The sequence below is a fragment of the Meriones unguiculatus genome, chromosome 2 (genome assembly GCF_030254825.1).
Source record: "Meriones unguiculatus strain TT.TT164.6M chromosome 2, Bangor_MerUng_6.1, whole genome shotgun sequence".
Classification (NCBI taxonomy): Eukaryota; Metazoa; Chordata; class Mammalia; order Rodentia; family Muridae; genus Meriones; species Meriones unguiculatus.
The window spans coordinates 177207977-177222730 of NC_083350.1; the positions used below are offsets into that span (position 1 = coordinate 177207977).

At 38.6% G+C, this 14754-nt stretch overlaps 1 pseudogene; it reads right to left on the minus strand.

Moving 5' to 3' along the window:
* Window positions 1-14211: 14211 nt before the first annotated feature.
* LOC132652536 (cytochrome c oxidase subunit NDUFA4-like) lies at window positions 14212-14479 on the minus strand (annotated as a pseudogene).
* Window positions 14480-14754: the final 275 nt, after the last annotated feature.

A 14754-nucleotide genomic window follows, 5' to 3' on the forward strand; every position in this document is an offset into this window, starting at 1 on the left:
CGATTACTAGGACACCCACTTGGATTCGGGGATGACATGGGCTACATCTGAGGAAGGGGTATAGGTTATCTCCATTCATGGTCCATAGCTGGAGTATTAGTCTTTGTAAAGATAACTGGGCCCAGATTTTTTGGTACTGTTGGTCTCTTTGTGAAGTTCCTGTCTCCTCCAAGTCTTTCTATCTCCCCCTTATTTCATGAGATTCCCTACACTCACCCAATACTTGGTTATGAATCTCATCATTTGCTTTGATACCCTGGTGGGTAGAGTCTTTCAGAGGTCCTCTGTGGTAGACTTCTGTCCTGTTGCCTGTTTTCTCCCGCTTCTGATGTCGATCCCATTTGTTTTCTGAGTGAGGATTGAGCAACTCACCTAGGGTCCTCCTTCTTGTTTAGCTTCTTTAGAAGTATATATTTTACTAGATTTATCCTATATTATAAGACTAATATCCACTTATAAGTGAGTATAGACCATGTGTGTCTTTTTGATTCTGGGTTACTTCACTCAGGATGATCTTTTTTTGTTCCTGCGATTTGCCTCCAAATTTCATGATTTCCTTGTTTCTAATTGCTGAGTAGTATTCCATTGTGTAAATGTACCACAATTTCTGTATCCATTCCTCAGTTGAGGGACATCTGGGTTGTTTCCAGGTTCTGGCTATTTCGAATAAAGCTGCTACAAACATGCTTGAGCAAATGTCCCTGTTGGAAACTTGTGCATATTTTAGATATATGCCTAGCAGTGGTATTGCTGGATTCTGAGGTAGCAGTATTTCTAATTTTCTAAGAAAGCGCCAGATTGATTTCCAAAGTGGTTGTACAAGTTTACATTCCCACCAGCAATGGAGAAGGGTTCCCCTTTCTCCATATCCTCCCCAGCATGTGTTATCACTTGAGTTTTTGATCTTAGCCATTATAATGGGTGTGAGGTGAAACCTTGGGGTCATTTTGATTTGGATTTCCCTGATGACTAGGGATGTTGAACATTTCTTTAAGTGTTTCTCTGCCATTCGATAGTCCTCTATTGAAAATTCTCTCTTTAGCTCTGTACCCCTTTTTTAAGTTGGAGTACTTGATTATTTGTTAACTTTTTGAGTTCTTTATATATTCCGGATATTAGTCCTTTGTCAGATACAGGGTTGGTGAAGACCCTTTCCCAATCTGTAGGCTGTCATTTGTTCTGATGACAGTGGTTTTTTTTTTTTTTTTTTTTTTTTTTTACTTTATAGAAGCTTTTCAGTCTCCTGAGCTTACATTTATTTTATTGATTGTTGCTCTTAGAGCCTGTGCTTCTGGTGTTCTGTTGAGGAAGTTGTCTCCTGTGCCAATGAGGTCAGTACTCTTTCCCAATTTTTCTTCTAACAGGTTTATTGTATCTGTATCTGGTTTTATGTTGAGGTCTTTGATCTACATAGACTTTAGTTTTGCGCAGGATTATAAATATGGATCTATTTGCATTTTTCTCCTTGTAGACATCCAGTTAAACCAGCATCATCGAAGATGCTGTCTTTTTTCCATTGTCCTGTTTTGGTTTCTTTGTCAAAAATCAAGTATCCATAGGTGTGAGGGTTTATTTCTGGGTCTTCCTTTCAATTCCATTGATCCATCAGTCTGTTTCTATGCCAGTACCATGCAGTTTTTATTGCTGTTGCTATATAGTACAGCTTGAGATCAGAGATAGGGATACCTCCAGAAGCTCTTTTATTGTACAGTATTGTTTTAGCAATTCTGGGTTTTTTGTTTTTCCTTATGAAATTGAGAATTGTTCTTTCAAGCTCTGTAAATGATCATGTTGGTTATTTTCATGGGAACTGCATTAAATCTGTAGGTTGCTTTTGGCAAGAAGGCCATTTTCATTGTTAATCCTACTGATCCATGAGCATGGCATATCTTTCCATATTTGATGTCTTTTTTCGATTTATTTCTTCAGAGACTTGAGGGTTTTTTTTTTTGTTGTTGTTGTTGTTTTCAAATAAGTCTTTCACTTGCTTGGTTAGGGTTACACCAAGGTACTTATGTTGTTTGTGGCTATTGTAAATGGTGTAGTTTCCCTAATTTCTTTCTCAGCTCTTTCGTCTTTTATAGACAGTAAGGCTACTGATTTATTTTTCTTTTTCTTTTTTTGTGAGTTAATTTGATATCCAGCCACTTTCCTAAAGGTATTTATCAACTGAAGGAGTTCTCTGGTAGAATTTTGGGGATGACTCATGTATATTATCATATTATCTGCAAATAGTGGTATTTGGCTTCTTCCTTTACAATTTTTCCCCCTTGATCTCATTTAGTTGTCTTTTTGCTCTAGCTAGGACTTCATGTACTATGTTCAAGAGATATAGAAAGAGTGGGCAGCCTTGACTGTGCCTGATTTCAGTGAGATTGATTGAAGTTTCTCTTCATTGAGTTTGATGTTGGCTATAGGCTTAGCTCTATATTGTTTTTACTCTGTTTAGGTATGTGCCTTGTATCCCTGACCTCTCCAAGACTTTAAACATTAACTAGTGTTGGATTTTGTCAAATGCTTTTTTGGCATCCAAGGAGATTATCATGTGGTTTTTCTCCTTCAGTTTGTTTATGTGGTGGATTACATTGATGGATTTCTGTATGTTGAACCACCCTTGCATGCCTGGGATGAAGCCTACTTGGTCATGGTGGATGATATCTTTTAGGTGTTCTTAGATTTGGTTTGTGAGTATTTTATTGAGTATTTTTGCATCAATGTTCATAAGAGAGGTAGGTCTAAAGTTCTCTTTTTTGTTGGGTATTTGTGTGGTTTTAGGCAGCAAAGTGAGTGTGGCTTCATGGAATTAGTTTGGTAATGTTCTTTCTGTTTCTACTCTATGGACTAATTTGAAGAGAATTGGTGTTAGCTATTCTTTGAAGGGCTAGTAGAATTCTGCGCTGAAACCATCTGGCCCTGGGCTTTTTTTTTTTTTTTTTTTTTTGGAAGGGACAATTTTGGTGACTACTTCTATTTGCTTGGAGAATATAGGACTATTTAATCTATTAATCTTATCTTGATTTAATTTTGGTAAATGGAATATTTCAAGAAAATTGCCTATTCCATTTAGATTTTCAAATCTTGTGGCACATAGACTTTTGTAGTAAGTCCTAATGATTATTTTTATTTCCTCACTGTCTGTAGTTATGTCCCCCTTTTTATTTCTGATTTTGCTGATTTGGATACTTTCTCTCTGCCTTTTAGTTATTTTGCATAAGGGTTTGTCTATCTTGTTGATTTTCTCAAAAAACCAGCTTTTGGTTTCATTAATTCTTTAAATTGTTTTCTTTGTTTTTAATTTATTGAGTTTGGCTATGAATTAGATTATTTCCAATTATCTACTTCTCTTGGGTGTGTCTGCTTTTTTTTTTTTTTCCTAGGGCTTTTCGGTGTGCTGTTAAGTTGCTTGCATGAGATGTCTCAAACTTTTTTCTGGAGGCACTTATAGCTATCAACCTACCTCTTAATATGGCTTTCATTGTATCCCATATTTTTGGTCAAGTTGTGCTTTCATTTTCATTGAATTTTAGGAAGTCTCTAATTTCCTTTTTTATTTCTTCCCTGACCCAGCTGTCACTGAGTAGACAGTTGTTTAGTTTCCTTATATATGTAGGGTTTTTTTTGTTACTTCTGTTAATGAGGTCTAGTGGTCTGATAGGATACAAGGGATTATTTTGATCTTCTTGTCTGTGTTGAGGTTTGCTTTGTGCCCATTTTCGAGAAGGTTCCATGAGGTGCTGAGAAGGAGGTATACTCTTTTGAGTTTGGTTGAAAAGTTCTGTAGACATCTATTAGGTTTATTTGATGTAGGAACTCTGTAAATGTCATTATTTCCCTATTTAGCTTCTGTCTAGATGATCTGTCCCTTGGTGAAACTGGAGTGTTGAAGACACCCACTATTAAGGTATTGGGATCAATATATGATTTAACCGTTAATAATATTTTTTACAAATGCAGGTGCTCTTGTATTTGTGGCATAGATGTTCAGGATTATGATGTCCTGGTGTATTTTCCCTTTGATGAGAATAAAGTGGCCCTCCTCATCTTTTTTGATTAGTTTTGGTTGAAAGTCTTTTTTTTTTTTTTAATCAGATATTAGGATAGCTACTCCAGCCTGTTTTCTGAATCTGTTTGCTTGGAAATCCTTTTTCCAGCCCTTTACTCTGAGGTAGTGTTTATCTTTGTTGCAGAAGTGTCGTTCTTGGATACGGCAGAAAGTTGGATCCTGTCCTGCAGCCAATCTGTTAGTCTGTGTCTCCTTATTGGAAAGTTGAGTCTATTGATGTTGATAGATAATAGTGACCAATGAATGTTAGTCCTTTTTATTGTGAAGGTGGAGGTGATAGTGTGCTTTGTGTGCTTGTTTTCTTTTTATTTTTTGTTGTGAAGTTACCTATATCCTGAGTTTTCATGAGTGTAGTTGATTTTGTTAGATTGGAGTTTTCCTTCTAGCATCTTCTTTAGGATTGGGTTGCTGTGTAGATATTGTGTAAGTTTAGTTTTGTCATGGAGTATTTTGTTTTCTCCATCTATGTTGGTTGAAAACTTTGCTGTGTACAGTAGAATGGGTTGGCATCTGTGGTCTCTTAGAGTCTGCATGACATCTGCCCAGGCCCCTCTGGCTTTCATATTTTTTGTTGAGAAGTTTGGTGTGATTCCAATAGGTCCACCTTTATATGTTAGTTGGCCTTTTTCCCTTGCTGCTTTTAATATTTTTTTCTTTGTTCTGTAGATTTAGTGTTTTAACTATTATGTAATATGAGGTGTTTCTTTTCTGGTCTAGTCTATTTAGTGGTCTGTAGGCCTCTTGTATGTTTATGGACATCTCTTTCTTTAAGTTGGGAAAATTTTCTTCTATGATTTTCTTGAAAATATTTCTGGACCTTGGAACCTAAAATCTTCTTTTTTGTCTATTCTTATTATTCTTTAGGTTTTGTCTTTTCATGGAATCCTTGATTTCTTGCATTTTTTTCAGAACCTTTTCTGATTTTATGTCTTTTTTGAGAGATGTATTGATTTCTTCAATTGAGTCGTCAGCACCTGAGATTCTCTCCTCCATATCTTGTATTTCACTGTTGATGCTTACCTCTGTAGTTTCTGATCTCTTCACTCTCCAAGAGTTTCTCTGTTTGTGTTTTCTTTATTGATTCTAATTCTGTTTTCATGTCTTGCACTATTTCCTTCATCTGTTTGATTGTGGATTCCTTCATCTGATTTGATCGTCTTTCCATGATTTTGTCTATTTTTTTTTTTTTGTTCATTTCCTCTCTATGTGCTTCTGTTTTTGTCTCTATATTCTCCTCCACATGTGCCTCTATTAGTTTGGCTGCATTTGTCTGCAGTTCATTGAGAGCTTTGTTCATTTTACCTTTATGTGCCCCTAATAACTTGACAAGCATAGATTTGCGCTCTTTTATCTGTGTTTCTGATGAATTAAAAATAGCCGTTGATTTTTGGGGTTGCTAGTGAAACCATGGTGTCCTGATTTTTGTTGGATTTGCTCTTAGTCCAGCCACTAGCCATCTTGTTATCTGTAACCTTTACTGTTTGTTCCCGTAGTCTGCACTGCAGATTGGGTCTCTCCACCTCTGGAGTCTGGAGTAGTCCTCAGGAAGATGAGAGAGGTCCACTAGTTTGAGAGTGGATGTTGATGTTTCAGCTGTCACTAAGGAAGGAAGTTGGCAGGCACGTGTGAGCAAGTGCAGGAACATGGGTGGAGGTGTGCCTGGGAGGACTGGGTGCTAGTGCATGTAGAACATAAGCACAGGTGGGGTGCTGGTGGGTTTTGAGGGTGCAGTGTGCATGTGTAGGTGCACTGAATGCCTCAGTGGCCTACAGCCTGTGGAACTGTCCTCCAGGCACTCAGATCTATCAGGGTTGCAACATTTTGGCTCCATGAATTGTTATCCTGGACCCCATTGGGAGACCCACAGAACAGGGACTTCAATGTTGAAAACATTATCTCAAGGATCCCTATGTTGCCTTCAGTGAGGGTGTGGGCATAGAGTCTGGCTGCTAGCATAGAGGGACCCTGGATCTGGGGCTCTGCATGCACTCACTTGAAAGTGCGCTCACTTACTAGCAGGCCTACGCAAAAAGCACAGGGTTCTCTGTCCTACCCCCCTTCCCCCACTCTGTACTCTAAGTTCTCTACTCTCAGATTTGGGCCTCACGGGCAAATGAATGTATAGGAGAATTGTCAGTGGTGTCCACTGTTTGGCCGCTGTCCAAAGAGGCCTGTAGTTGGGGCTGCCTCTGCTGTCTTACTCAAGAGCACATACTTGGGGTGATGGCTTCCCGCAGCAGTAGTCAAGCAGGGACTCCAGTACTTGGGGCTGCCTCCACTGTCTCAGTCACTGAGCTGGGAGGCCTGGCCACTTCTACCATCTCAGTCACCCAGGAGGGAGGCCTGTGCCTGGATCTAAACTGTTCCAGCTCACGGGCTGTCGCTTCTAGCCCAGAAAGCCTCAATATGCATGTTCTGGCTTTAGCCACCTCTCCACTCACCAGTTTCAGAGTTTTGGATCTTCTGCCACTCAGATGGATTGCATGCAGGTCGCTGCCATCTACAGCCGCCCTCCTACCCCCGTGACTTTTAAAAGGTATTTAGTACTATTTGTTCCTCTCCCGTACCCTTTTTACCCTGTTTTTCCATCCTCATCAGAATTTAAAACCTTCTGTTCTATAACTCCTCTATAACTCTGAATAGTACTACAGTCTTAACTGTGCTCTGTTGGCAGCGCTTACATACACACTCCCTTACTACTTCCCTGATATTTTAGGTTTCAAAATGAAACACACATATCTGAAGCTTGCAATGTAAAATTTACAAAAGAAACAGTGGTGTTTTCTCTGTGTCCCAGATACTCAGCCCAAAATGATTGTTTTCAGCTCCATTCATTTATAATGCAATTCTTCATATATATTGAAAACAATATTTTTAAGTTGCATGCAGAATACAAAAGAGCTGGGAGAACCAAAACAATAAATAAATAAATAAAACTGTTGGAAATATCATCATCACAGGTTTCAGTTTATGCTTCTGAGCTATAGAAAAAGCAAAAACAAACAAACAAAAAAAGTAATGTTACTGGTGAAGAAAGACTGTAACATTTATTTTCAGTACAATGAAATTGAAGCCTCCATCAAAAACCCACTCTCCTACACATACTTAAATTTTGACAAAGAAGCCAACAGTACAATTGGGTAAAACACCATTTTCTACAAATGGTGCTGTTCAATCTGGAAAGCTACATGTAGAAGAATAAAATTTGATCCCTAGATCTTAACTCTCACAATGCATTCACTCCGGTCCACATAGACCAAAGACATCAACCTAAGACACCCTGAACCTGAAAAATGGAGAAGGCAGGGAATATGCTTGGTCTCATTAGCACGTTAAAGGAATGAATGAACCGTAATAGGATTTCAGACAGAGAATTAATAAACAACACCTTGTGAAATGTAAATGCATTTTGATAAGGTAGAACACCACTATTTGAGCAAAGAGAAAGGCTATGTATATAGGGCAAAATATCTTAATGATCAAGAATTAATATCTAAAAAATTCAAAGAACCAAAAAGACTAAACATCTATAAAATAAGCAACATAAAACACTCTATGCATGGAATTTAAACCGAGTTCTTAAAAGATGCAAAATAAATAGTTGATTAACATATCTTTTAAAACTAGCTTTGTAGCCATCTAGGAAATGCAAATAAAACTACTCTGAGATTTCATCAGAATGACTATGATCAAAAATATTAAATGATGATGAATACAGATGAGGTTGTGGGAAACAGGAATACTTATTTACTACTGTAAGAATTCATACTGGTGCAGTCATTTTGACGTTAAATGTGGAGACTCCTCAAAAAGCTAGAAATAAATCTACCACCTGGTCCAGTTAAATATCTTTTATGTTAATACCCAGATGCCTACTTATTCATGTTCCTTGATGCTATATTTATTAGGTGCAGAAAGGTCCTTTGACAGAATCCAACATCCCTTCCTGATAACAGTCCTGGAGAAATTAATGATACAAGAGCCATACCTAAACACAATGAAGGCAGTTGACATCAATCCCATAGAAAACATAAAAAAAAATGGAAAGAAGCACAAAGAAATTCCTTTAAAATCAGGAACAAGGCTATGTTGTCTACTCTCTCTGTCCCTACTCAATACAAAACATGAAGTCTTTGCTGGAGCAATAACATAACTGAAGGAGATCGAAAGGATACAAATTGAAAAGAAAGAAGTTTAAAATTTTTAATTGAAACTTTCTTTATTTAAAAAAAATTCTAGAATTGAAAATAATGACGATACCATGTACCCAGACTTGTAGGATGCAATGAAGGTAGTCCTAAGAAGTTGTGATAGTATAGGATACATAAATGACCCTAAAAATCACACAGGTAAACTCCTGTATCTGACAAACCTTTTCAACAAAGTAACCGGATCCAAAACTAACTCACAGCAATGAGTGACAAATATACAAATAACCAAACTAAGAAATAAATGAGGGAAACGACACATTTCACAATAGCCTCAAATAATAGAAAATGTCTTGGGGATAACCCTAGCTAAGCAAATACATTTAAGAATGAATTTGAAAAACATTATTAGAAGATGGAAAGAATTCCCATGTATATAGATAGGTAGGTATAAAAAAATCAATTTACAGATTCAATGCAATCCCAATCAAAATTCCAACACAACTTTCATGTATCTTGAATGGTCAATTTTCAGCTTCCTATGAAATCTGAAAAAGTCCAAGATATTTGAAGTAATTCTGAATAATAAAATAATTGCCAGAACTATCACCATTCCTGATAGCAAGTTATACTACAGAACTATAATAATAAAAATACTGTATTGACAAAAAAAAGTGAATAGCTTGATCAATGAAACAGAACTGAACACTCAGACACAAATCCACACACATATAGATACTTGTATTTTGGCAAAGAAGCTAGAAATATGCACTGGGGGGAAAAGATAGCATCTTCAACAAATGGTGCTGATCAAACTGGTAGGCTGCAGATAGAAAAATCCAAATAGATCCAGCACAAAACTCAACACTAATGGATCAAAGACCTGAACACAAACCCAGATATACAGAATTTGATAGAGAAAGTGGGGAATAGGCTTTAATTCATTAGCACAGGAAAAGAATTTCTGAACAAATCACCTGTAGTACAGGTACTAAAATCAGCAATTAATAAACGAGACTTCATGAAATTATAAAGTTTCTGCCATCCAAAAGAACGCTTTTGTTCAGACAAAACATCAACCTGCATAATGGGATTCTTTCTTAGTTTAAATAACTATAGGCCTGATAGAGGGCTCATATCCAATTATATAAAGAACTTAAAAACATGGATGTTAAGAAAACAAACAACATAATTAAAAACTGGGGTACAGATCTAAACAAATAATTATCAATAGATGAAACTCAAATGTCAGGGATACAATTAAAGAAATGTTCGACATCCTTAATCATTGGAAAAATGCATATCAAAACTACTTCGTGACTTTCTCTTACACCCCCCACAATAGTAGTAGAATACATAATGCATAGCAGTTCATGCTGGATAGGATGTGGAGTAAGGGCAACTGTCTTCCATTGATGGAAGGAGTGCCAATTTGTAAAGCCACTGTGAAAATCTGTGTGCTCTTTCCTCATGAAGACGGCGGAATCAATCTACCTTAAGGCCCAGCTGTACCACTCTTGGGCATATAACCTAAGATCACTTACTCGACTTTGTTCTTTGTGCCTTTCTTTATTCATAATTGCCAGAAACTGGAACCAAAGTTAGATGTCCATCAACCAAAGAATGGAGAAAGAAAACATGGTACATTTACAGAATGGAGGATTATTCAGCTGTTAAAAAATGCAGTCTTGAAATTCACGGGTAAATGGATGGAACTGAAAAAAAAAAAAAAAACTCAGAAAGACAAAGATGATGCATACACACTTATAAGTATGTATTAGCTGTTAAGTCAATGATAAACAAGGTACACTGTGCAGAACCACAGATTTTAGATATAAAGTATGAGGGGGACACACTGACTTTGCTAGGAAAATGAAATAAAATACATAGCTATGGCTGTTTACAGGGGTCCTGAAACAGGAGGCTTTAGTAGGGAGTGAAGTTGGAGATTAAGCAGGGAGTACACAATGAAAAAGCAAAAACTCAGGGCCGTTTGATGGGTGACCTAATACAATAGGAGCTCTCTAAAACATATAACTATATGAATATGATCTAAATAAAATTATCACATAATGGGGGAGGCAGAGCGCCAACATGACATCTTGTCGTTAAGATTCCACCGTGAGGAACGGGTTACATCTAATTGAATTGTTGGCCAATTTGATCCAATGGGAAACCCCAGGCAACACAAGAATATAAGTTTCTATTCACAAGCTGACAGGGGCAAGGCCCAATTGCTTAAGACAACATCTCTACAACTCATTGAACATGGAGAAGTCGAGCTGAAATGTACCTATTCTTCACTGCTATGGGCTACTGTCTTAGTATTTAAAGGTACTCTCCAGGCTACCAAAGCGGAAACATAGACACCAGCCGAGCTACAAACCCTGTAATCTCCACTGTTGTCCTGCCTGCAAGACATGATCACGCAATGGTGGCACAAAGCTCCTGGGAGTAACTAACCAATACCTGATGTGACAGAAAGTCAACCTCAGGAGATAGAAACCATACCAGACACTCATTGGATGCCAAGAAACTGAAACTAGTGAGCCCAGAGACCTGGTGTGAGACTAAATTCCAGTTTCTACTAAAAAGAACATAGCCATAAAAATGACCCCTGATAGTCTGCTATAACCATGGATCAGTACCTTTCTCAGCCATCATCCAAGAAGTTTCTTTCTGCAGCAGGTGGGAACAAATAAAGAGACCACAGCAAGACATGATGCAGAGAATGCCACTTGCAAATGAAAATTTGTTTTTCCTCAAGGTAGACACAGTGGGGAAACAAACTACTCTTAGTTGTAGTCCACATGCAAAGCAGTAGATAGCACACAGGAAATAAACTCTGTGGAACCTTTCGAAGTTCCTTGTCTCATAGCTTCATGTCAGGGATTTTTTTTTCTTTTTTCTTTTTTTTCTAAATCCTTTTTGGCTTCTGCTGTGCATGTCTGTGTGTTATTTGGGAGAATCCCAGGTGTGCGAACAAGTGGGTCTCTGTGTCTGTATATGTTTATTTTGCTTTTTATGCCTCTATTACTTCTGTTTGTTTTATCTAATTGTGATGTTTGTATTTTATTTTATTAGACCTTAGAGTCTTTTTTTTTTTTTTTTTTTTTACTTTTCTTGCAGGAAGCTATGGAGTTGTCCTGGCACAGCTGCCTTGAGAGGCATGCATGCATCATAGGTTTTTCAGGTTAGAGTCCTTGGCTCCTATGTGCTGAGTTCCCTCAGGCAGTGAAGTTTTCAGGTCATTTTGTGTTTCTCTGCATGGTCCCTTAAAAGTAAATGCAGCATAAACACTTGAGAGTACAGTTGGTCTTAGACATTAATCTTGGATGTCCTGAAAAGTTGGCAAGCTTCATTGTATCCTGGAAACTACAACTATATTGATACTGTCAATGGCCACTATATTCTGTTTCTGATAGGATATAAAAAAATGTCAGATTGTTCTCAGTAAAACTTTCACAGCCTCAGTTTTGCTATGGCCCCTCTAACCAGCCTGGTTTAAATCTTTTGCCGTATCAGCTTACTTTGCTTACTTACCTTGGCCTAGTAAGTAAGCACAGGTGCTTTTGTTCTCATACATTCCATCCCAGCCACAGTTTTCACCCACCCCACTGCCCACAATACCCCATCTCCCCTCTCCCCAAGATCCACTACTCCTCCATTTTGCTTCAGAAAAAATACAGGCATTCCAGAGATATCCAGCAAACACAACATAACAAATTAAAATAAGACTAAGTTAGGAAACTATGAAATTTGCCGGCAAATGGTGGGATCTGGAAAAGACCATTCTGAGTGAGGTATCCCAGAAGGAGAAAGACACACATGGTATATACTCACTTATATAGACCTATAAGATATGATAAATATACTGAAATCTATACACCTAAAGAACATAGACAAGAAAGAGGAGCTGGGGTAAGATGATCAATCCTCACTTAGAAAGACAAATGGGATGTGCATTGGACATAGGAGAAAACAAGTAACAGGACAGAAGCCTACCACAGAGGGCCTCTGAAAGACTCTACCTAGCAGTGTACCAAAGCAGATACTAAGACTCATAACCAAAACTTGAGCAGAGTGCAGGGAATCATATGAAAGAAGAAGAGTTAGTATGATGTGGAAAAGATAGGAGCTCCACAAGGACCAAATATATCTGGGCACAGGGGTCTTTTCTGAGACTGATACTCCACCATGTATCATGTATGGATATAAGCTAGAACCTCTGCTCAGATTTAGCCCGTGGTAGCTCAATAACCAATTGGTTTCCCATAGTAAGGGGAACAGGGACTATTTCTGACAGGAACTCAATGGCAGGCTCTTTGACCTCCCCACCCCCCAAGGGAGGAGCAGTCCTCCTAGGTCACAGAGGAGGACTTTGCAGCCAGTCCTGAAGATACCTGATAAAACAGGGTCAAATGAAAGGGGAGGAGGTCCTCCCCAATCAGTGGACTTGGAAAGGGGCAGGGAGGAGATGAGGGAGGGAAGGTGGGATTGGGAGGGAAAGAGGGAGGAGGATACAGCTGGGATACAGAGTTGATAAAATGTAACTAATAATTAAAATTTTAAAAAGACTAGGTTAGGTATGGCAACACAGTAGGAGGAAAGGAGACACAACAACTGGCAAAACAGTCAGAGACACCCCCACTCCCAATCTTAGAAGCTCTTCAAAAACACCAAGCAAGCAACCAAAACATATTTTCAAACCAAGCACCATTCCGTGCAGGCTCTGTGACTGCATGTCAGTCTCTGTGGGCCCCTATGAGTCCTGCTTAGTTGATTCTGTGGGCCATGTTCTCTTGCTGTTCTTGACCCCTCTGTCTCCTAAGTTTTTCATCCATCTCTTCTTTGAGATTTCTCATGCTCCAAAGGGAGGGACCTGATGGAAATTTCCAATTTGGGCACCTCCACCCCCACCTCTCTGCTTCATGTTTGGCTGTGGATCTTTGCATCTGCTCCCATCAGCAGCTGGAGTAAGTCTCTCTGATGACAATTGGGATAGGCACTGGATTATAAATCAGAATATCATCAGGAATCATTTTACTGATTTTTTTTTTCTGTCATATTTCTCTGGGTTGTCCAGCTCTCTGTTCCTGGTCTCCGTTTCATGGCATGGGCCTCAAATTAGACCAGACATTGCTTTATCATTCCCCAAAATCTGTGCCTCCACTGCTCCAGAACATCTTCCCAGCAGGATAGAGTTGAGGTTGAAAGTTTTGGGCCAGGTTGGTGTCCCTGTCCCACCACTGGGAGTTCCATGCTTATAGAAGATAGCCAGTTTGGGCTCTGTATCCTCCATTATAGGGCGGCCTCACCAGAGTCAGCCTTGAGGAGCCCTGAAAGTTTCTCCTGCACTAGGTTTCCCCAAAAACCCACACAAATGCCCTCCAATTCCTGTCATCTCTTTCCTTACTTCCTCTCTTCATTCCACCTGCTCAATTAATCTCCCCTCCCCCATCTATCCATAACATCTTTTTTTTTTTTTTTTTTAATGGAGATCCATGCTTTCTCCTTAAAGTCCTCCTTATTACTTAGTCTTTTTGGGTCTGTGTATTGTAACATGAATCTAGCTAAAACTTCAAGTACTACACTGAGAAATTTGAAGAGTGGACAGATTTGTTCATAATTTTAGTGGAAACTCGGAGTTTCTTTCCAATTACTTTGATGTTGGCTAAAGGCTTGTTGTAAATTGCCTTTATTATTTTGAGATATGTTCTTTGCATTCCTATTCTAAGAATTTTATCATGAAGAGGTATTGCATTTTATCAAAGGCTTTTTCAGCATCTAATGAAATGTTTATGTTTTTTTTTTTATTTCTTTCAGTTTGTTTATGTGGTCGATTGTTTAATTTTTTTCTTTGAGTTTCAGAGATTTATTCATCAGCGTAATAAACTCCAAAAAATCAACCTGATTTCATGAATTGAGAGAAGTATTTCTGGTTAAGTGGAAAATTGTGTGAATGGCTGCTGAAAGCAGCTTTATGGTGAACTTCAGGGTTTAGAAGTCGGAGCCTTCTTTCCTCAGGTCGCTGTAGTCAGCATTCCCTGAATAAAACGTGCATTGCTCATTGGGACACAGTAGTTCCAAGGCTCTGAATTCCTCTTCCTGCCCCAGCTAACATGTGGGTTGAACAGTGCCAAGCACAACACGTATCAGGCTGCTCCAGGACCTCCTGCTCCAGTAAGTCTGAAGAGCGAGAGATCAAGCTAGGATGCTTCTTGGCTTGGCCAAGATCTGGAGGACTGTGGCAGAGGCCTACTTCCATGGAGACAGGAGAACAGAGCAGGACACACACTGGCCAGCTTCTGCCTTGATTTTCATGTGTTATAACATCCCTCCATCTCCGGGATAGAGGAAATAGACCTAAGAAGCAAGACTGTATAGCATTTTTCTTTATTTTTGTTATTCTTATTTATTCAATTTGTATCCTGGCTGAGGCCCCCTCCCTCTTCTCCTCAGAAACCCACCCTCCCTCCCTCTTTTCTCCCTATGCCCTTTTCCTGGTCTACTGACTTATTTTAATATCAAACAAAATAGACT